This window comes from Molothrus ater, chromosome 8 (assembly GCF_012460135.2).
Source record: "Molothrus ater isolate BHLD 08-10-18 breed brown headed cowbird chromosome 8, BPBGC_Mater_1.1, whole genome shotgun sequence".
Classification (NCBI taxonomy): Eukaryota; Metazoa; Chordata; class Aves; order Passeriformes; family Icteridae; genus Molothrus; species Molothrus ater.
Window position 1 is genome coordinate 33580322 of NC_050485.2, and position 18106 is coordinate 33598427.

The 18106-nt window shown below is 44.0% G+C and overlaps 2 protein-coding genes across 3 annotated transcripts in view; one reads left to right on the forward strand and one right to left on the reverse strand.

Annotated features, from left to right (window-relative positions):
- INSYN2A (inhibitory synaptic factor 2A) overlaps window positions 1–9600 on the reverse strand; it is a 40876-nt gene extending 31276 nt beyond the window's left edge. Inside the window, 1 exon segment of the mRNA XM_036385306.1 lies at window positions 9201–9600. The gene's annotated coding sequence lies outside the window, so the exon portion shown is untranslated.
- The window catches only part of DOCK1 (dedicator of cytokinesis 1), a 278548-nt gene that overhangs the window by 127687 nt on the left and 132755 nt on the right, over window positions 1–18106 (forward strand). The window lies entirely within an intron of this gene.

Genomic DNA, 18106 nt, shown 5'->3' on the forward strand with positions numbered 1-18106 from the left:
GATTCTTCACCAAATTGCTTCTCTCCCTTTCCCAACTGCACAGGCCTGATTGATTTAGCTGATCCAGAGTTTTTTTATTCCCACTAGTAGCTGGGAGTAATAATTTTAGAGATATCTGTGATTAGGAATGACAACAACCAAAAGAAGCAGATTTTTTTTAAGCCTTGCTCGGATCCTGGTGTCTCTGAGGGGAACTCTCTGTGCTCAGCTGATAAAAGAACAGTTGAGGAAAGAGTCAGTTGTGAGTTAAACACTTCACAGGGAAGAGGTGATTAAATATTTCCTGTTTGGTTTCGTTTTTGGTTTGGACAAAGTGTTGCCTCCTGTGTTGCCTTATTCAGGCACTGCCACAGTGTTGTCTCTGCAGGGTTTTTGGGTACTTGAAGAAACTACTGAGCTGGAGTTCCTCAGTTTATGGCTCGTGCTGTCAGGGGGGTAATAAAGCCTTTGAATTTGAATTTTAGTTGCAGATGCCAATTACATGCAGATAATAGAGTTCAACTTTTTATCTGTACTTACTTTAAACAAAGAGCTGGTTTGCTAATCTAAATATTTAAGTAATCACATGCTTAGTTTTTCAGTTTTTAGCCTTGATTTTTTTATAAACTTGTGGCTGATTTCCCTTATGCAGCATCCCTCTGTGTCTGAATATGGAAATAAACTATTAAATAATAATAATTATAATAACTAAATAATAATAACATAATAATAATAATAATAATAATAATAATAATAATAATAATAATAATAATAATAATAATAATAATAATAATAATAATAATAATAACAACTAAAAAGTGATGCACAGAGAAGCTTTGAGTGGGTATAAAATCTTCGGGTAATTATGGAAACCACCAGTTAGGTGGCACAAATCTTTGCAGGACCTTCACTCTGCATCCCAAACTCTGCAGAGTCACTGCTCTGGGAGGAGAATTACAGTGTGGAATTTACCAGACTGATTGGTTAATGAGGGGAGAGGAGATTTGGAACTCACCTTGCAATTTCCATTTTATCTCTGTCAGTTTTATGACACAGAAGCAGATTCAGGATGTGTTAATACGCAGAGTGGGCTTAAACTTTGCAGGTTCCAAATGCAGATGAAAGGCACAGATTTCAGTCCTTGGGTTTCCAGAGCAAGGGAAGGCTTTGGAGATGCAGCTGGAAACATCTGGGCACTTATTAAGAGCACACAGGATTTTGTGGATGGATGGATTGGCTTAAAATAATGCAGGGAATTGCAAATAATTGGCTTTTTGCACGGAAAGTGGGAAGGGATCTGCAGCATCTTTAGGCTTCTGGATACTTCCAGGCTGGACATTCTCCTGAGAAATCCCCACTGCCTCAGATAAAATTATATATGCCTAAATACCACCTTAAACCACTTACTTTTCAAAAACTGTTTGATGTCTATAAGTCATAAGTGTATCCATGGAATGTTTATCCAATTATACTGTTAAAAATAAAGAGCAAAAAGAAACTCAGATTTACTCTGTAGAAACAAACCCAATATAGAAACCTAATGTTAATTCTAAATATCTCATAGATTTTTGACTTCATTAAATGAGTATTTTTATTCTTTTCAAAGGAATCTAATTGTTAATTATCTGACAGTGTTATGTTAGAAACTTGAAAATTATTTAGTATCATTCTAAAAGTAATGTCCAGTAATGAAGACTGTCATGATAAAAACATTAGGAAATATGAATTATCTTAGGCAGTTTTTAATTACAGAAGTTATTTGCAGAAACTTTGCCTGTGTTGGGAAATTTTGGAGGGTTTTAATACAAAAGGACTGAGGAGAAATTCTGACTTGCAGATAAATCTGAGGATTGTAGGCATTCCCAGTTTTTAGGGGATAAAAAATACTGATGAGAGGATTGTTAGCAAAACTGCTGGGGTAGCCCAGCCTGTCTTTATTCCATCACAGAATCGTTCATGTAGAATAACAGACTTAGCAGTGCTGCTAAATGTCAAACCAGGATTTTTTTTTAACTCTGTTTTGAAACCCTGCGGCGCTGAATTTGATTTTTGTCTCTCTTGAACTTCCTTATTTATTGCTCAATACCCAAGTCATCCTTACTGCTGCATTTCCAAGTGCCTTGGAAGTCTTCCTTTGGAAGTATCCGGATCCTGTGGCATTGGATTTGTCTTTTCCCCCTCCCATCCATTGGCAGGCTCTGTGAGAATGATGTATAAAGTCATCTCTTATGGCTGAGATACCCAATAAATGCTTTAAATGCTCTTGTGAGCTTCTGCTTCAGAACTAAGTGGCAACAAATAAAATGTACGATTTAATAAGCCTGGAGACTTTTAGATAAAACAGGAATCTATTGGAGGATAAACTACTTAAAATTTTCCTTACAAACCAAGCCAGTTTGCCTGAATGAAGCTGGTAGAGGCAATTTTCTTTAATTCTGACATCTCTACTATGCTTTTGGAACACAAATTTTAATAATACTTAGATTTTGTTGCTTCCTATATTGTTCCGTGCATAAAATTAAAAGGAATCCATTCAGTGTGATAAAATTCTGGAAAATAAGGGTTCTTTTCCCCATAACAGAATTTTGCAAGGAATAGCACCATTAACAGGAGATTTGCACTTGCACTAAAAGCAGTGTGGACTTATGGGGTGAGTTAATAACTATTAACTTCCCAGTGGAACAAACACGGTGTAACAAGATAGTCCATGTGAATTCAGAGTGTTCTGATCTCAAACATTTGCTGGGATTTAGTGGATTGGAAAAAAATAATGCCACTGTGAAGAGAGTGATGCTGATTTCTCTCCCTGTGCTCTGCAGCTCTGGCTCTCAGGACGAGAGCAGGGAAGGTTTCTTTAGCATTATTTTGTTTTTTCATGAAAATCTGGGCAAGGCTTTGTCCCTGCTCCAGGGGGAGGAAGAAGAGCAGGATGCTGCTGAGGAGGGGTTGCTAGGAGAATCCCTAATAGTTCTGCTCACAATCTTCTGGCTTGCAGGAGTGCAGAAGCCACAGGACTTGCACTGGAAGGTTTTTCATTTTTATGGGACTTTCTGGTAAATAATTGAAAGGACAGGTTGTTAAAAACAAGGGTTTAAGGCAGTTCCTTATTGGCATTACTGTTGAATACTAAGTTTAATTGTTCTTAGTTGACATCAATAGGTTTTGTGGGTGTTTAAGGGGAAAAAAAAAAGCAGGCAAATGACAGGGAAAAAGCAGTGCTGCTCTTTAGCTTTGACCAACAGGGTTGTAAAACTGTCAGACCTCTGCACAGAGGGAGCTGCATGCTGAGAACACAGAATCATGGAATGGTTTGGGTTGGAAAAGACCTTAAAGACCATCCCATTCCACCCCTGCCATGGCAGGGACACCTTCCACTGTCCCAGGCTGCTCCAAGCCCTGTCCAGCCTGGCCTTGGGCACTGCCAGGGATGATCAGACTGTGAGCACCTCCAGGAACTGCAGCTGGTTTTGTTCATCAGAGATTTTCAAGCGTTGGGCGAAGAGGATAAAGCAGCTAAGCAGGTCCCAGCTCCAGGCTTCCATCCTGCATCCTTCATTTTGCTCTGAGGTCAGAGCATTCCCTTGGGAATGCAGGTGCTCCTACAGATGGAGGTGACAGTGACAGTCCTGGGGTCAGTTTTTAAGGCATCAGAGCCTTGTCAGCTCTTCTGCTTGGATCAGGGTTCCAGGCAGACAAGCTTGGGAGGGTGTGAAGTGTTGTTGAACAGCTCAGCTGGGTAATTTAGGTCTAAAACCTGACATCATTAGCAGGATGTTAATTGGGGAATAGAATCTGTCTAGATAGGTTTCTGCACTCCACTGCTGGCAGCAGTCACCACCAAGTAAGAGCTGTGTCATTTGTCACCTTGAGGAGCACATTCCTGAAGTTTCTGGTTTCAGGCAGGTTCTGGTTCTGCTGGAATTCTGAAATATCCATGTACAGGTGGATCTGAGTGTGCTGGTGTTGGGGAAATTGCACAGATCAGTCTGACTCCTGCTAGAGCACTGCACAAAAATTCCCATTAGTTACCCAAAAAGAGTTCTAGTAGAACAAAAAGCTTCAGTTGCTGAGGAGAATTACAGTCCCTAAAGCTGCAAAGCTTCCTCAGAGCTGGATCTAAGATGCTTTTGAAATCCTGGGAAGGAAGAGCCAACGTCTTGTGTGAGGGGAAGTTGTCTTAAACTCCCCCAGTCCCAGGTTCTCATCGAACAGGAGGACTCTGGGAGAGGGCTGATGGAAATTGCTCATTCCAGGGAGCACAGTTTTGGTGCCACACAGTTTTGGTGGGAAGAACTACGTGGGAAATGAAGAGGGAAGCAAATACAGTGTGGAGTTGCTGAGTACGCTGCTCCCAGGTGTTGTGGAACTGGGATAATGTGGAAGAGGATTTTTAAATAAACCTGGTGTCCTTGCCCATGGCAGGGGGTTGGAATGAGATGATCCTTAATGCCCTTCCAACCCAAACCACTCTGTGATTCTGGATTTTAGGATGGGCTGTTCGTGATAGGGATGATTAGGAAGTTTATTAAAGTAATAATTTAAGACCCTCTCAAGGATATTTTTTGGCTGGGGAAGGCACCACAACTGGCCACCAGACAGATAATTCGAATCACTTTTCTTGTGGCTTGGAGTTACAAATTGTGAATGCAGGAATGTACCTCGTTCTTCTCACCAACCTGCTCCACAAAACCACGCAGATTCCTCTGGAATTCAGCAGTTTAGGCTCAGTCTCCAGAAGGGATCAGTGTTATCACTGTGAGCAGGCAGTTCAAGCATAATTTCTGCTGAATTACTCTCTCTCCAGCAGTGGGATGTTTTATCTGTCTCTTTGTCAGCTCTGTAGAGATATGGCTGTGTTTTATTTGCCGATGGCCTTGATACACAGCAATGTATGCAACTGATCCACAAGTTAAATTTGTGTACTGGATATCTCCTCATTCATTTCTCCTCTCTATTTGCAGGAGAGAATAATGACTATAATAACAAAATGGATATGAACAACCAATTACTAATGGTTGGAAGGAGACTTTGGGCTTGTTGTAGATTTTGTGCTTATTTATAGATTAAGGATTTTACTGAATTCCCTCTTCTTCCTTCTCCCAGGAAGTAACCAACCAAACCAAAACTACTTGTGTTATGAACTTTTAAAATACAGTCCTGAAGTCACACACCTGCTTAAATGGGTTTCTCTTGGGCATCAGAGAGCTCCTGTTCCAGCTTTTAAAAAGTCATTTACACCATGGTTGGGCTTTATAAGCTTTGGCCTCACCAAAATTGTTCCAAGCAATGCAATCACAGCCTTGACACGAGAATTGGGCGAAAAAAAATGGAAGAGGAGAGAAGGGCAGCTGTAAAACAAGCAGGAAAGGTAGGCAAGAGCACAAAACAAGTAACTTTTTTTTTTTTTTTGGTGAGCTTGTGACAATTCCTGCTCGCTCAGACCAGATGGAAGGAGCTTCCTCTGCTTTTGTTTTTAAACTGGTTTAATTCAGTAACTACGTGGGCTTTATTTATAGGCTTGCTCCAGCAATCATGGGCAGGCAAAAATAACAGCAGCAACCTGCTTCTCCTTCCCATGGATGTCACAAACATGAGTTAAAGCTGGGGTTTCTGAGATGTTTAACAACTGTTTTTGATATGGGCTGAGTCTGAGACCAGAAATCAGCAGCTCTGGGGAGAGGGACACGGTAGAGCTCAGCATTTCCCTGTCAGGACAGAAATCTGTTGTTATGATTTAGAAGTTTGGATCTGCACGTAAACATAGACTTGAGGGTCTTCACTCTTTTTAATCCATCTCTGTTTAATTCAGACTTTGAAAATTGCCCTGACTCCTCTATGCTGCTATGTATCAAATCCAGTGGATTCAGCTGGAAAAAACTGGAGTAACATCAGGCTTGGTGTCTTGTGCCACTAAAGGGGGAGAAAAATGCAAAGAGGACACCAAATGTTGCTGTTTGATCCCTGAATTGTAATTTTTACATGCAGTTCTCTTTGTCTGGGAGACTTGTGCTGGGATGTCTTAATGGGAAGCAGTTTTCAGGCACTGATCACCCTGACACGGAGCAAAAGCATGAACAGGGTGAACTGTTTCAGGAGTATTAAGGGATCACTTTTCTGCCTGAACCTAGTAAAATTAGAGTAAACAGCCTTCAGATGGGCATGTGCCACTGCAATAAGAGAAGGCTCTGAGCACATTTCTGTGTGGTCAATAACAATTTAAAATCAAGTGTCAATACCCAGGGAGTCATACCTGTGTGTGTTCAGAGGTTATTCAGGATTTTCTAAGCAAGCACCAGTTTTCAGAAGACTGAATGTGGAGCTCCCACTGCATTTACCACTCTGACATTCTTTTTTTTTCTTAAAATATGCTCATGATTTCATTTTCAGAAAGCCTATTTAATTTGCAAATTGATAAGTAAAAATACAAGGGAGTACTTGGCTATAAAATAGATTTGTTGCTTACATGTTTTTTAATATCTCAGACAAATTTTCAGCAGTTCTTTAAACTGTGCTTGTCATAAAGTAGAATATAAGAGCTTTTTATTAATAGCTAGTTCAGATAATCACGTGAATTTTTTATGGGCTCAGATATTCCTAGATTTGCTGTCATTTCTTCAAGTGGGCATGAATTATGGGACTATACATCCCCAGTTCTCCCTGTCCTGTGCTTGGATAAGGAATGGCCTTGAGACATCACAGCTCAAGAGCTCTGTGGAGGTATCCTTAGATTTTAGCAGGGATTTTGGCAAGCTCATAGGTTTCCCTGACTGGTTTCCCCATTAGTCACAGCAAAGGAATGGCATGGCTAAGTTGGCTTTTAAATCCTGCAGAAGCAAACATTAGTGTTGGTATTTCCTTGCCTTCTGCACAATCCCTGGCTGGGTTTGGGATTTTGGGCTCCCAGGCAGTGTCCAGTGGTGTCTGGTGCTGCTCTGGGAGGTGACGCACGCTCCGTGACTCGGCACTTGGGCAGCCCTGGGCTGCTTCACCACGTTCTCCTTCCCTGCGCTCCTCTGCACTGAACTTACCACTCTTCTTGCTGAGTTAATTATAGCTAGGTTAGAATATGGAACATGCAGTGTGTGCCCCTCATGCAGAAATGCTCTGTCAGTGCAGTGGTTAACTGGGGGAACAGGCCGTGAGTATCTTACGAGCTCCTCGTTTGTGAGCTCAGTTAATACAAGGGTGCATTAAATGCTAAGTGCTGGCCCTCTTGATAAGGAACTGAACACTTTCTCTGGTGGTGCTCCTGCCCAGCTGGTTTTTTATGTGTCAGTCCCAGGGAAAAGCTCTGATTCCATCCAGGATTAGAATTATCTCGAGCATCTTGTTAAAACACACATCGTTAATAATGACGGAGTCTTAAAGAACAAACATTTTTCATCAAGGGCATTGTGACATCCTTACAAAAAAGCCCTAAAAAAAGCTGATTTAGTATCAGCTTTCCCCATCATGTGAAGGGAGGATGCTTTCAATGCAACAGCACCTTAAACTCTGGGGCAGGAATTTAATTTTTGAACTGTTGGAATTAGAACAGTCTCTGGATTTAGTCTCTGGATTAGCAATCTACAGTATGGATTTCTCCTGGAATCAGGGACCTATGCCACCACCGTATAGCAGAATATCACCCTCCAGGTGATAAATTAGTAATACCTGAGCCCTGAGATACTCTCATCTAAATATGAATTTTTAATGCCAGGAAAAGGACCCAGCTTTTAACTTAGAACTGTTATTTGTACTCAGAGGGAACAGATCGTTGTAGTCCAGACAGGCAGGCATGAGCAGGCTGGTGGAACACCAAGAGGCATCACACCAAGAGTGAGGAGATCCATTCCTCTCCCTGATTTCCCATTTTTACTATTGGTCTGTTGCCTTGGAATTTGACATTAATTTAATCGCAGTCCATGGCTAGGACATAGTTGCATATCATGTGATTATTTTTATTTATTTATTTAATTATTTTTAGCTAGGAGTTTTTCCATCCAGAAGCCAGATTTTCACCTTGATACTTGCAGCATTCCTGGCAGCCCGGTAAATCCGAGCACGATCCAGCACTTAAGAGGAGGGAATAAATGCCCAGTTTATATCAGACATGACCTGTTACTGGTTTGCCTTTCCTTAGCACTTGCCAGCATTCAGCTGGGGGAAAAAAAAGAAATGATTCTCCAAGGCTGGGAAAAACAGGTCTTCCCAGACTTCCCGGTCTTAGAGCCTAATGAGTTAAATTCTCCTCCGTGCAGGATTTTAAGCGGCTTAGACACACAAGGTCAAAGCCAAGCGCTCCATTCCCTATTCCGACTCGCGGCTGCGAGGGGGGCACAGCTCCCTTGGGACGGAGCCCTCGGGAGACGGTGACATAAGCAGGGAATAAATTCCCCGCTCCCAGCAGTGCAAGCTGTCCCTGTTTTGCCGGGGCCGGCGGCCCCCCCGCCTCCCCGGGCAGATCCCATGGAACTGCAGTCCTGCATCCCTCGCTGCCGTAACTCCCCGTAAACATGGCATTAGCAGGCGCCCAGGTCACGGCCACAGGGCTTTTACCGGCGAGGGAGGCACGATGCGATTGCAGAGCTCGGGATGCCTTGCACGATGCAAGGACTGTGACTTTGGGGATGCTTCCCTGCTACCTTTTGTCCCGTTTTCCTGCAGCGTTACCACGGCATCCCCGATTTCTGTGTGGTCGGTGATGGTGATGGGGACTCGGGTGTGTTAAATCGGGAGAGCCCTGCACACTTCACTGAATAGCAGCAGCTTCAGTCCCCGAGGAGGATTTTTGGGTTGGTTTGGCTTTTAATGAAGTGCCGTAGCGCAAGTTCAGCGATGAACACAGCCCGTGTTCCTCCATCGCCGCTGTACGGACACTTCATTAGGACGGCTGAAGTTAATAAGCAGCGGTAGTTCCTCGCCATCAGCCATGTGAAGAGCCAAAGCACTTCGTGCATCCTCCAAAAATCCTCCAGCTACCCCTCTCCCCTCCCAGGCACCGCTGCAAGGGGAGCAGGCAAAGAAACGCTGGTATTTTTCTAGAAGAAAGTCGCGTATCGGGATATTCTCTCCTTATCTGTCACGAAAGTTATTGGATGCAGGAGCTGTTCGCAGGCAGGCAGATACGCTATTGCATAACGCTGGCGCTCAGCGCCAGCTTTTCTCCTCATCCCTACGAAGTTTTCCGCCGGCAGAACCGGCGGACGGGCGATTTCGGGGGCTCGGGGCGAGCGCCTTACCTTGTGCTTCCTCACGCAGAAGCGGCGGTCTGGGCGAGCATCTCCCTCCAGCCGCCGGGGCGAGCTGGGCGTCAGAGCCTGGGCGCCGGGGCGCATCTGCCGCGGAGCCGCCGAGCCGCCGGAGGAGCCGCAGCCGCCGCCGCCGCGCTCCCCCGCTGCCCTCATGGGCTGCGGCGGGGGCTCGCTGTCGGGGGGTCCCCTCGGCCGGGTCCCCGCCGAGGGGAACTTGTTGAGCGGGACCGGCGGGCGTCCCCCAGCCGGGCGGGAGCGGGGAGGAGGAGCCGGGGGCCGGGCTGGCGGCGGGGGCGGGCGGGGGAGGTGGGATGGAGCGATGGAGCGGCGATGCTCGGCCGCCGCGCACAAGGAGGGGAGAGGCGCGGAGCTGCCGCTCGCAGGCTGGCTGAGAAGCTTGCTTTATTCTTTCTTTATTGCTCTGGTTCCCCTGCGCGGGGGTTCAGTAATAACAGAGCCGTGCACACCGTCCCCGAGCAGCCCAGGTTTCCAGTCGCGCTACGGGAGCGATGGAGCAGCCGCAGAGTGGGTGATGCTGATCCATTGGGAATTTCAGCGAAGCGCTGGGTTAAAGCTACACGGCTGCCTTTTATTGGGAGGGAAAGTGTTTAAGGTGCTAAAGGAGTAGCTGCTCCCATTTGCTTTTAAGCCTTGTATAAAATGGACGCGAGTTCGGAGTGAAGCAGTTTGGCAGAGGAGATTTATAAACGTGATCATCTGCGTAAAACTTGAATCACATCTTTCCTCCTTTTCTCTCACTTTACAGAGGGTTTAGCAATGATGTTTTTCACTTTAAAAAAGCAAAACCTTAGAAGTTAAATAGGTCGTGTGTATTTTACCTGAGTGCTAGACAGAAAATGCATGAGAGGCACGAGAATTGGTCCGAGTTGGGAAGCGTTGGGTCTGTGCTTCATTCGGAGGTTCCCAGGAGTTTTGCTGTTCAATAAATACTTTCCAGCAGGAAAGTCCCCTAGCCCAGGTGCCAGCAGGTGTGGGCCACGGAGTTCTCTGTCACAGCACTGCCTTCACCTTGAGGATTATTGATTTTGGGGGTTACTGAAGCGACCCCTGATTTGAACCGGCAGATGAGAGGGGCTGGAGCAGCCCAAAGTGTTGCAGCACGACCCCACAGCACAGCAGGCAGGGCGAGCCGAGCTGGGCGCTGGGTGAGTCCGGCCGTGCACGGGCACGGTGCAGCAGCAGCCCTGGCTCCAGTCCCGGGTGTGTTTGGAGTTGTTCAGCTGGGGCAGCCCTTGCAGCGCGGCGCTGCCGCTCGGTGCTGCCGCAGCGGCCGGGGCTCCGCGGTGCCAAGAGCCCGGGCTGGGGCTGGGCCGGGACAGGGGACCCGCCTGGGTCCGGCTGGCACCCGGTGTGACTCCATCCGTGGGCAGGCAGTCACCGAGAGCCCGGGCGGTGCAGTCGCGGTGAGGCTGTGCAGGAGCGGATCGGAGCCGCGTTCAGCAGAGCAGAGCAGAGCAGAGCAGGCAGTCAGCAGAGGGCAGCTCCGCTGCTCTGCCTGTCTGTACCTGTGCAGGTGCTGCCGCTGCCCTCTTCCCTCTGCTCCTTATCCCTGCTCCTGATCCCTGAACGAGGGTGCCAGGGTGTGCCCTCCACATCACCCGCTGCTCTGCCCCGGGCTAGGAACTGTGACACGGCTTGGGTCACACTCAGCATCTCTCATGGTATTTTATCAGATTTTAATTTTTTTTTCCAAAGAACTTCAATATCGAGCTGCTTATTGATGCAACAGCAGCCACCCCGCTGTTATTTTTTTTTTCTTTCTGTTTTTCTTTCCAGCAGTGCTGACTTGCTGTATTCCAGGTCCTCTGTGGATTTCTCTCTATAAAAATAAATGTAGTTTTTGGCTGCAGCCTGGATACAGACGTGGGTAAAATTACATGGTAGGGTGAGCACGTCTGAAATAACACAGGCTACTTCCTCAGAGCCAACAGATCAGTGGTAGAGATGCTGCTGCTTTTTCACAAGCTGAAAATGTGAGTTTATCCAGCCCATGATTACTGGAAGGAAATACTATAACTTGATATCCTGAGTGACTTGAAAGGAGAATCTGTCTGACAGAAGCAGCAGTTAAACATCATTCTTGTCTTCTCCATAATGATATTTAGAAGCTGTTGTCTCAAGGCTGATTAGTCTTGCACAGCATTATGCATATGCCCCACTTATGAACTGTACAGCATCTTGTGGAGGTTTTTAGGGAATTAAAAAGTACTTTCTGATGTGGACCAGATTCATGTGTAACTGCTGACACCGTTGGTGTATACAGAGATTTTTTAAATCAGGGTTTGTGAAAAACGAAGTGTTTTGTGATTATCATGCTTCATGTTACTGTAACAGCACATAGAAGTAAATACACTGGGAAATTGGAAATGCTTCATCAGCCCATTTGTCAATATTTTAGCCTTTAAAAATGCTGAGCATGACTGTTGCATAATGAAATGTAGTGTTGAAGAGATGCTTGAGAGGGGAGACGGGTTGGGCTTCAACCTGAGAGGGTGCAAAGAGAAAAAAGACAACTAATTGTAGTTGTTTTCAGTTATAAATGTATTTTCCTCTCATGGAGTGTCCTACCTTCCCAGATTGGCTTTTTCTCCACTCAGGGAGGAGTGAGCCCTGCTTGGGGCTGCAGTGACACGTGCAGGTGGAAGTCCTGCCTTGGGCAGTGGGAAAAGCAGGGGTTGGAGAGCAGTGGGATGGATTTTTAGTGGCATTCTCTATGGAGGAGTGCAGTGAGGGGCCCTTCTCCCTCACTGCTAATTGCATCATAAATTCAGGGAGGCACCTGTGTGTGTATTCAGAATTATTCAGCACACACAGCCTGGTGTTACAGACTTCAGGTTTTGCATGACTTTTTTTCTTGTATTCAGTTTCTGAGGACACATCTGGGTGACTGTGGGAGGGTCAGCCTGGCCTGTCCTCCCCACACTCAGGTTTTGGCTCAAGGACTGCCCCAGGAATTGCTGTGCCTGGGGAGATTTTTTTGCTGAGCAGCTGCTTTGGAGGATTATGCTCCTCCAGAACACACAGGTCCGACAGTGGAACACTAAAATGTAATTTTCTGGAACAGTCTGTGAAGTTCTTGTGGAGGAAGGCTTGGATGCAGCTCAGGGGAAAGCATGTGGCAGCCAAAGCTCAAGTTACCTGCCAGGTGTTTGGTGGCCACCAGTGTGGGGAAGGAGGATGATAAACCAGCACCAGTGGGATTTTCAGATCTATGTTAAGTAAATTATAGTAGGAAGCATAATTTAAATCTCAACACTACATGCCTGAGCTGGGTTCCCAGGGATATGAATTCCATAGGACCAGGCTAATTTATGGCAGAACTTCCCACCTGTGTTGGAGATGAAAAAAGGGTGAAGTTCACGTGATTTGAAGCAGAGCTGTGGACAAAGTTGTGCCTTTTCTTTCTGTGGTCACTTGGGACCAATGCTGTCACTCAGTCTTTGCTAGAACCAAGTATTTTCACATTGCTGAACCTTCATTCCCATTAATTAGGGGATTATTTCCATGCCTTTAGATGATAACTGCCTGGCTTTCTGGGCTAAATTGGTAATTAATTTATTTATTTCCTCCAGCCTGCCATTGGAACAGAAATGGAGGGATGTTAAATATGCTCCTCTGCTCCAGCTGAGGTGAAGGCAAACTTGGCTGGAATTTCAAACAGGTCTCCCTGCAGTCCAATCCTGGGAGGTGCTCCTTGCTTTGGGGGAGGATATTTTCTGCCTGGCTGTGATGCAGAGGGAAAAGGTCTCTTGGAGTCATAGTTGGCAGAAATTTGGGAGATTTGCTGAGGTGTCTTGCTCCATAACAAGTCTTTTCCATGAGCTTGGAAAATTCATTTGAGCCTATGCTGATGTCAGTTCTTTATACATAAAGTGCTAATTCCACATCTCTTTACTTAAAGGAACGTTTTGAAGATAAAGTGGATTTAAGAATATGTGTCTAATACCCATAATACCTGTGCACAGCTGAAATATTAAACAGCTGATTGAGGGAACTGCTCTTTGTGGGTTTTCTGCTCGAAGAAGAAAAATGCTGAGTAACCTCATTAGCTCTGATGGTTATTTCTGCGCTTCGTTGGGATAAGCATGAGCAGGATTTAATTCTCTCTCTCTCAATTTCCCATTGTACAGATCATTGGAAGAAAAATATAACAGCAGGTCTCACCAGCTAAAGCTGAGATTCTGGGTTCCAGTGGAATGCTGTCTCATCAGGAGCCCAAATTGCTGGAGATGTTTATTAAGAAAATCTGAATTTTCTGGGGATAGGAGTGGGAGTTTTCTCGTATTTTCACTGTGTTTATAGTTCAGAAAAGTTTCTTTTCAGCACGTGGATGTTTTTGGGAGGAGAACTGAAGTGGTGATTGGGAAGCCTTGGTTGTTCTTCCAAGGGTGGGGATTCTGAGATGCTCTCCCATGGTGTGGAATCACTTCCCTGATAAAGATGTTCTCAGTAGATGCCAAATTCTGGTTCCATTTTCATGCAGCCTGTACAGTTGGGAAATAAATGAGGGTCTGGGAGAGCGTGATGTATGAGCCCCTAAATGGCTGCATTTTGTTCATATTTGAAAGGCAGTTCAGGCTGTCGTCATTACTGATGACTTGTGCTTTTAGAGCCCTTCTTTTTGCATTTCAGAATTCCTTTGTGCCCATCTGAATAATAAATCACCCTGTTTGATTTGCTCACTGAGAGCAAATGGGAAATTACATCCTTGTTAAGACGTCTTGAGGAACTGGAAATGTAGGGGAATGTTTTTAAAGGAACGTTCTGCCAACTTCGTTAATATTTTGCTTTATCTCATTTATTTTATGACCTTCCAAAATTCCAGAGTTTTCTCTCTGACTGCTTTATGGCAAAGGGAAAAAAATCCTGCCCTGCTTAAAAATAAAAAGCAACAAATCTGGTCGTACTTTTGATTGCCTTTGGACAAATGGTTTCAGATTTAAGCACCTAATGAAATGTGGGATGAGCATAAATTCCATCTTCAAACTCAAGTTATGGGCAGAAAAAAGGCAAATCCAACAAATAATGGGATACTTGCATCTGATTCCTATTTGCTCTTTGGTGGATAATATATTATTTATACAACATTGATTTCATTAGATGGAGGATTTAATGCAACTTTTCTGTCAAAGTGGAGAACATTCGATGTTATAAAGTAATGTAAACTCCCAAAGCCTCAGGAAGGTTTTCTCATTTGAAATATTGAACCATTTAAAGTTTGAACATAGCATAAAAATACAGACTTTTATGTGCTTTTGCATGTTGCCTTCAAGTTAGAAGCCCAGGGAGCAGCCTGCTCCTAATGCATGACAGAAAAATGCTTAACCGAAAAAAACCAAATTAAATGAAATTAAATGTGTTAAACAAATGAAAAATGAAAATCCTACAAAATTATGGAAGAGGGAATAATGAACAGTGCAAATAGAATTAAACTCACCATTTCTATTGGTGCTCTAAACCAAAATTAAGTATTTTGGCCATAATGTTCAGAAATGAACTCTTTAGTGTAGTTTCTAAAATCCCCAAGCAGGTGCCAAAATAAAATTGCTCTTAATAACTTTGATACATGGCAGGGAAATATGATGGCAGTGAATAAAAAAGGGATATAAAGAGGCAGTTTGCAGCATCATGGGCACCTAAAATTTAGCCATATGCTCACAATTAAGAGCTTCTCCTCCCTTACTTATTTTTTTTTCCTAAATAAAATGACCTAGAAACTTGCCTTGTGCAAACAAGAATATGCTAAATTCCTCATTGACTGTGCAAAGACCTAATTCTTTTATATATTAAAATGTCTGTGATTGAGTTTTACCTTTAGAAAGGAACAGAAGTTATTTTGAAAAGTCTGGAAATCCTAAAAGCCCAAGATATTTCAATAAGTTGTGTTCTGAAAAATATGGGAAACCTGATAATGACATTAAATGAGTTTACAGTTGACAGCAGAGGCCACATGAAGTCCTTCTAATCCTTGGTCTGTGGCTCTTCAAAACACAGTGCAGGAAAAATGGCTCTGTCCTTTATGGCTTGGGGACACTGAATTAAAAACCATTCAAAGCAGCACCACATTTTGATTTTCTTCAATTTTTAAACAAGTTCAGGACTTTAAATATTAATACTTAGCAGTGGTTGAGTAGCATAATTAGCAGCTGCTTTATATCCAAGGGGTGTCCATCAGTATTACAGAAAGGCCCAACAACTGGAAGGGCTGCTGGGGAGGAAAAGGATGAAATCTCTGAAAACCCAGAAACAAAGTTATAATTTGATAATAATGTGGCACTCCCTCAATTTACTTTTAGGAATTCAAAGTAGTGCCCTAATAAATGGAGTGTACCCACATCCTTCCCTTGCCAGCAGCCTTGTGCCCCAGCCTGGATGGGAATGTTGGTTGGATGGGAGGTGGAGGCTGCTCCTTGTCTCCAAGCTTTCCTTCTCCTGGCTTTGTGCATTCCCTTGTGGAACTGCCTTTGCTGCCTGTCCCCATGGCTCAACTCCCATCGCTCCCTGGGAGGGAAAAAGAAATGCCAGGATTAAAAGTCCCATCTCTTATTTGTTTGAAATTCATCTCCTGTTGGCTTCAGCTGCTGCCTCCTGGCTCTACCTGAGTGAAACTTGTGAGCAGCAGCTGTGCACTCCTTTCATCCCCCCTGCTGTGGGTTTGGAAACCTCAGGAAAATGTGAATCCATCCAGGCTGTGCCTTTTGGGGACAGAGTGGTTTAGGTTGAAGGGACATCAAGGCTCATCCCCTTCCACCCTCTGCCATGGGCAGGGACCCTTCCATTATCCCAGGGTGCTCCAGCCTGGCCTTGGGCACTGCCAGGGATCCAGGGGCAGCCACAGCTGCTCTGGGCACCCTGTGCCAGGGCCTGCCACCCTCACAGGGAACAATTCCATCCCAAAATCCCATTTAACTCTGCCCTCTGCCAGTGGGAAGATAAAAGTCTTTCTCCATCTTTCTTCCAAGCCCTGTTTAAATATTAAAGGCCACAAAGAGTTCTCCTTGGAGCCTTCTCTTCTCCAGGCTGTCACTTTGGTGGCTCTCCTCGTTTCTCCTGTCATTGATAATGTCCCTCTCAAGCTGTGGAGACTCCATTTATTTATGGAATTGTTTTAGTTCTCTGGGAGCTGATGGAAATCAAAGCTTTCATTGAAGCCTGGTAGGAAACATCACCAGGGCTTTACCTGAGCTCAGCTTGTCCTCAGTATGATGGGCTGGAAGGATGAGCTATCAGGCTTTGTTTGGAAGCATAATTTTGTTATTTCACATCGATTACCAGGTGACAGATAAGATCTGCAGCAATTCATTAGCCAATGAGGGACTTGATGTCTTGTGGGAGAGCTCCTGGGGACTGAAGGTGCTGACAGAAGGACGGGTGGGGGCATCATGGAAGCTGACACATCATGTCACAGGTGTCTGTGGTGGCTGGGACAAGGGACACCAAATCTTGGGGGGAAGAAAGGACAAACCCCTTGCTCTTCTCACTGTGAAATCCCATCATGGTTTGGGTTGGAGGAACCTTAAGGAGCATCAAGTCCCATCCCTTCCATGGGCAGGGCCACCTTCCATGATCCCAGGTAGCTCCAAAGCTCATCTAACCTGGCCTTGATATTCCATAGGAGCTCATTTAACAGGCAGTTCATGTTGTGGGGTTTTCATAAAATTTTTTCATAAAATTTTAGTTAAACAGATTTGAACTTTAAAGTATCTTTTTTGTTGTTTGGCCTTTTATTTTTTAATGTATTTTTCTTAAATTTCAGGTGTTAGCAAAAGTTACAAGGATAAGATTCCTGCCTAGAAAAAAACCCAGTAACTGGAAAAAGCAGAATGCTTGTACATGTTAATTTTTGCATTTACTAAGGAAAAAAAGAGTTTTAATAATTCACAGGGATGCAATGAATATTAGCCTTTTATATATTCATATTTATCACTTGGCTTGAATTGTAAACATATTAATTCCTGCTAGCAGTTAATGACTTTGGGTAATGTTTGTGCTCTCTTTATGCAGTAATTGTCCATATACCTCACAGTCACTTATAGGGACAACCTAATCAGAGCTGTTTCCTTGGCTCTGAAAAACATTTTGTCTTGCATTAAGTAGCTTTTCTGAGGTATTTTTAAAAGCATTTTAAAAATAATGCTTAAATTTACCTCCTCAACAGATGATGAGTATTTTTCAGCCATATCAAGAGAAGTTAAAAATCCCATTTTTGCCAAATGTCAAGAGTGGGATGAGTGTTGTAGGCTCTACCATAACTCAGGGTTGGTTGATTTTCTGCTGGGGTTTCAAATGTTATGCTCCCAAAAAATTTAGTTAGGATGGTTTTAAGTGCATGGAAATTACAAAAGAAAGAAAAAAAATCTCATGTTTTGAGATTGAAAGATGGGCCCTGAGAATAATTGGGGGTTTTGGTATTTTTCTTTTTCCATTTGTTTGTATTTTTAGTATATCAAAGTAGTACTGTAACATTCAGAAATACAGAAATATTTGAATTCTATGATATTAACTGGGCGGGGCCTTAAAGAAAATTTAGTTCCAATCCCTATAATTCCATTGAGGTTTTGCAGTAGCCTGTGCACTGATTTTAGATTTTTAAATTTTTTCTTAATATTTATGTTACATTTTGAATCCATCTTAAAGCAGATTTGCCTTTGCTGGTTTGATTTTACTTCCCCTTGGGACAGATTCCTGGATCTCCAGGACTGGGATGGGAAATCCTGGGTGAGTCTGGGCATGAAGCTGAATATCAGAGCCTGGAAAAGAGATTCTGCTTGGTCCTGTTGGTTCTGCCCAGATGGGAGGAAAAATATGGAAAAAAAGGATGTGATGTGATCATGGGATATCCCTGCATTTTCTTGGAATGGTGTAGGAAGGGT